This window comes from Apteryx mantelli, chromosome 3 (assembly GCF_036417845.1).
Source record: "Apteryx mantelli isolate bAptMan1 chromosome 3, bAptMan1.hap1, whole genome shotgun sequence".
Lineage (NCBI taxonomy): Eukaryota > Metazoa > Chordata > Aves > Apterygiformes > Apterygidae > Apteryx > Apteryx mantelli.
In genome coordinates, this window is record NC_089980.1 from 68,472,926 (window position 1) to 68,479,039 (window position 6,114).

Genomic DNA, 6,114 nt, shown 5'->3' on the forward strand with positions numbered 1-6,114 from the left:
CAATGGCTTCTGAAATGCTGGGTCAGTTCATTCTTTCATATTCCACTACCTATCTACACATTCTGCTCTTTCACCTAATTGGCCTACTGCAAAAATCAGAATTAATGGTCTTTAGTTCCTTCTTTCCTCAAGCTCATAAAAAAAAAAAAGGGTCCCAGTTGCTGCTTATTATTTAAGTTCTAAAGTCAGTTTTAAAATGTGTAATACAGCGCAGCTAATAGTTCAACAATTTCATATCCGAGTTCTTGTAGAACTCTTGAGTAAATAACATCTAGTCCTTGCTGTGTGCTCCTATTGGAAAAAATGATTTATTCTAAACCTTTTTGGCTGACACTTCATTTTGAGACACTTCTTCAGGCTTCTCCACTGCACAGAATACAATGCAGAAACCTTCCTCAGTTCCTCTGTAAAGAACTCTTATGTGAAGAATTCATGCATCTTTTCTTTTTTTTGCCATGTCTTGCTTGTATGGTTATTTCCTAGTTATTTATTGTACCCTTGGCAGCCTTCCAGTTTGTCATGCTATATTTACTCTAGGCCTTAATATTTTTTTCAGATTACTAAGATATAACAGGAGTAGTCAAGGAAGATAAGGCTAGGTTAGGCTAGGAAGATAAGGAAGATAGCAAAAAAGGCTAACTGATCTGTGGTCACTATAAAAGTCAGACACTACTTCATTTAAAGAACATATTATATTCTCATTAGAGAATATAACAAATACCAGATAAGTGACTTCTTATATCCAGAGATATAACCACCATTTCCATTATTCTGTGATTGCATAGTGTGGCACACAGGGCCTCAGTGAAGTTTTGGATATAGAAGAAAGCATAATATATCTTCAATATAGAAGGCCTTGCTTTATATCTGTTCTGTACATATATTAGAAGTGAGCAGAAACAAGTTAGCAGCTGCTAAACACACTGCTCTCAGCAGCTCCCAGCCTGTGTAAGTCACAGGAAAAGGACTGCTGGCTTCAAGAAGCACAACAGCTGACACCAGTGGTCCCAAGAATGATCCAGCCTAATGACACAAGGCAGGAGAATGCCAGAGAGAGAAAAAAGATAATGCGAAACCACATCAATCCTCAAGTCCCATTTGCTTGATAGACCCCAACTGGCCAGAAACTAAATGAGCTTTTCAGACAGAGCAAAGTATGTGCTGGTTTCAAGAAAGGATTGGGAGGTAACAACAGAGAAACCGTAGCAGGTTTGGTTCTCAAAGACTGGTCAATATGTAGCAGACAGCCACAGGAACTCAGCTCACTGGGCCTGGGCTGTGGAGCAGAACAACACTTCTCTGTGGGCCTGAACCATGATGCCAGTTTGGGCAGCACTGACTAGTTTCTCTGGCTTTCAATCTTGCAAGGATTCAGTCATCTTTGAAGAGATGAAAATCCGTTGTATGAGCTTACAGTTACCCTGATACATTATCTACTGCCTGGATAGGCAGCAGTGATAAATGCTGCTTTTGATCCAACGCAAGTGGCATAGGCAATGCACCACAGTAAGCTCCCCAGTAAGACATAGCTGACCTCTGCAACCTAGAGCCATCTGCAGCCCCTAAAAGACCCGCACTGAAACAACTCATCAGATGAAGAGCTGGGTATGGTGTTTTTCTTTGGACAGAGATCTGTGCAGCCATTTCATATTCCTACTCTCGCTGTTAATGATAAAATCAGCACAATAATTGTTGTGTTCAGCCTTTAATGCAGCATCAGATTAATTCCACTGTACCAAATTCACCTTTGGCATTAGCACCCTAAAATACGATTTTAGGAATCAAAGGAATGGGGAATATTTTTTGTGGACAATTCAGTGGAAGTTTTGAAGAGTTGTGTAATGTCAGGCTACGTTCCTAAGCGCTACATTAGTAAGGAATATACAGGTTGTATGGTTAAGGATGAATGAAAGGCATTTATCGTGTATTGCTCCAACCACTTCTAATCCAGCTTCACCTTGTCTGGAGTATACATAAATTTGCACATACCCACAGATACACTCAGACACAACATAAGTGATGACACAATAGTGATACCTGATTTCAAAGCTGCTACTGCAGTGTGGAAACACTAGATCATGCAATCATAGGCTTTTATGATAGACTACATGCACAAACAGGCTATGTTAAAGTTAATATAGTTTAGGTTTCTGGCATTTCTATACTTTCACAAGCCTCTCATTAATTGAAAATAGTAAAGTTTTTGATATAAAATAATGCTTAGCTGTATTATGTTACACTTATATCACTCTTTGCACATTAATGTCTGCCTGTAGAGCACCTGTACTAAAGTATGAGTGGATTAAGGCATAAGGGTGGGGGAAGATCCTATTCTTTCACATCATGGAAGGCAGAGGCCAAAATTCACGCAAGACCAGGCTGGGGTCTGATCGTCTAAAATAAGGTAGAGGAAAGGATGATATGAAGTGCTGCCCCTGTTCCACCTGATACCCCAGTGCTTGGAGGGCATCCTCAGAGCACAGGGAACCAAGTTTTTCCTCTAACAGAAGCTTCCTTTTTTGGGAAAAGATTATTCCCTGGCAAACACAACCTCCATCTTTTCCTGCCAAAGATCACATAGTGCAATGAATTCAAGATTTACTAGGTCCAAGAAAGAGCACGACAGACTAAGCATGAGCCTCGACCATAGCAGCACAAACGCCCTCACAGAATCACAGAATCACAGAATCGCTGAGGTTGGAAGGGACCTCTGGAGATCATCTAGTCCAACCCCCCTGCTCAAGCAGGGTCACCTAGAGCACATTGCACAGGATTGCATCCAGGTGCGTTTTGAATATCTCCAGAGAAGGAGACTCCACAGCCTCTCTGGGCAACCTGTTCCAGTGCTCTGTCACCCTCACAGTGAAAAAGTTTTTCCTCATGTTCAGATGGAACTGTCTGTGTTTCAGTTTGTGCCCGTTGCCTCGCGTCCTGTTGCTGGGCACCACTGAAAAGAGTCTGGTCCCATCCATCCTCTCGACACCCTCCCTTCAGATACTTGTACACGTTGATAAGATCTCCTCTCAGCCTTCTCTTCTCCAGGCTAAACAGGCCCAGCTCTCTCAGTCTTTCCTCATAAGAGAGACGCTCCAGTCCCCTAATCATCTTTGTGGCCCTTCGCTGGACTTGCTCCAGTAGTGCCACATCCCTCTTGTACTGGGGAGCCCAGAACTGGACGCAGTACTCCAGATGGGGCCTCACCAGGGCTGAGTAGAGGGGGAGAATCACCTCCCTCGACCTGCTGGCAACACTCTTCCTGATGCACCCCAGCATACCATTAGCCTTCTTGGCCACAAGGGCACATCGCTGCCTCATGCTTAACTTGGTGTCCACCAGCACTCCCAGGTCCTTCTCCGCAGAGCTGCTTTCCAGCAGGTCAACCCCCAACCTGTACTGGTGCAGGGGGTTATTCCTCCCCAGGTGCAGGACCCTGCACTTGCCTTTGTTGAACTTCATGAGGTTCCTCTCCGCCCAGCTCTCCAGCCTGGCCAGGTCTCTCTGAATGGCAGCACAGCCCTCTGGTGTATCTTCCCAGTTTTGTATCATCAGCAAACTTGCTGAGGGTGCACTCTGTCCCTTCATCCAGGTCATTGATGAAGAAGTTGAACAAGACTGGACCCAGTACTGACCCCTGGGGGACACCGCTAGCTACAGGCCTCCAACTAGACTCTGTGCCGCTGATCACAACTCTCTGAGCTCTGCCATTCAGCCAGTTCTCAATCCACCTCACTGTCCACTCATCTAACCCACACTTCCTGAGCTTGCCTATGAGGATGCTATGGGAGACAGTGTCAAAAGCCTTGCTGAAGTCTAGGTAGACAACATCCACTGCTCTCCCCTCATCTTCCCAGCCAGTCATTCCATCACAGAAGGCTATCAGATTGGTTAGGCATGATTTCCCCTTGGTGAAGCCATGCTGACTACTCCCGATCACCTTCTTGTCCTCCACATGCTTGGAGATGGCCTCCAGGATGAGCTGCTCCATCACCTTTCCAGGGATGCAGGTGAGGCTGACTGGCCTGTAGTTCCCTGGGTCCTCCTTCTTGCCCTTTTTGAAGACTGGGGTGACATTGGCTTTCTTCCAGTCCTCGGGCACCTCTCCTGTTCTCCATGACCTTTCAAAGACGATGGAGAGTGGCTTAGCAATGACATCTGCCAGCTCCCTCAGCACTCGTGGGTGCATTCCATCAGGGCCCATGGATTTGTGGGTGTCAAGTTTGCTTAAATGATCTCTAACCCACTCCTCCTCCACCAAGGGAAAGTCTTCCTCTCTCCAGACTTTCTCTCTTGCCTCCAGGGTCTGGGGTTCCTGAGGGCTGGCCTGAGCAGTAAAGACTGAAGCAAAGAAGGCATTCAGTAACTCTGCCTTCTCTGCATCCTTCGTCACCAGGGCACCCACCCCATTCAGCAAAGGGCCCACATGAGGTTATGGAGTCAGGCCTCCTCCTAACCCCTCTGCATGGCTTCACAAATCTACTCTCATGCAAAGCTGAGGAACTGAGAATATCCCTCCAGTTAAAGACTACATTCTGCAAGAGGGAAAACAGGCAATTTTTCTTTCATGCTGAGGAGAGGACTTTCCCTGGAGTGCATTTTACCATGGTGGCCCCCCACTGAATTCTTATGCTCTGAAAACCTAAAAATACATAACTGATAAAGCCTTTGAATGAGAAAGGGAAATGTTTAATTTGATGGTGTAAAGATGGATCTAAACATGAACCAGAAGCCCAGATCCTCAGCCTGTCAGGAGCATTTCTCAGCAAGTGCAGAAATAAAATTTTGGAAATGGGGGAATTTTAATATCAACAACCATTAAAAGCGCTTAAGTACTTCTTCCTTCCCAGTTTCTCTTCAGTTTTACTGATTCTTCCTCACATTCAGACCTGCCAATCACCACCCCAGCCCTGGAGCTTACTGTGCTGGTCTCCATGGAAATCCCTGGGGAGCCAGAACCAGCCTTGTACTCGGGCCTGCCTGAAGGGCACAGGGCTCAATGTTCCCAGTCTGGTACAGAGCTATGGCATGACAAAAACAGCCTTTTAAATATATTTATTCTAGTCATAAGCCTGCAGTTATATCATTCAAATTTAGCAAGCTCTAACCCAGCTAACACTAATATGATTTTTTTGTGTTGTGGGTTTTTTTTTTTTTTTTTTTTTGGCCTTTCTGGAATGTTGATCAAGAAATACAAACAGGGAGAGTAAAGAGTTGAGTCTGGCTGTTGTGCACAGAGCACAGGCTAAATCCAGCTGTCTCCTCCTATCTGAGCTCTAGAGCTGGGCCGTGGTATAGGGATTTACAGTTGCCTGGCTGTTAGCCGTCATACTTACGCTACAGCACAGGACATCTGAACTCATGGGCTGTGTCTGCACTCATCAACTAAACAGTGCCAGGGAGCGTTTTTGGACACTGGACCTCAATTGCCCACAACGTTCAGTTCTTAACGTTATGTTAAATTCTTGCCAGCTGGCAACATCCTGAACAATTCCCAGGCATTTTTGAGGAGATAACATGGACACTTGCCTGAGTACTTCAGATACGGCCACCCAGTTTTGGACAGTGGGTCTATCTGTACTGGAGGTTTGCAACACACATTTCTAAATGTGGTGTTAGCACCTGTTGGGCTAGAAGTATTGGGATAGCCTGTTATATGGAGACAGAATATGTTGTACTGTTGGCTATATCCCTATGACCTTATTTTGCTGTGGTAGTGACAGAAAAAGCTTGAATATGGGGGGGGGGGGGTTGTTTTTTAATTGCACTCCACTTATCTCCGTTATTACCCATACTTTCCCTCCTAATTCTTCATTTCCTCTGAGGGACAGACACAACCTGTCTCCCATATATTATCTTTTATTTCCTTGTGGCTGGTCCTGATTTCCTGGCCAACCAGCAGCATTCCCACTTGCTTAACCTGTGATTATGCAAAGATCATGTCTTAGGGAAAGCACCTGAAATACTCAATTCCCGCTGGTCTGTATGTTGTGATCCACAGACAGCCTGATCTGCAGACAGAGGAAGACGGTAAAAAATGTTTGCCTGGTGAAACTGGGGGGAGAACAAGGTGGGCGGAGCCAGTACTCCTATGTCCACTCCTGTATCTAGGTGGGCTAG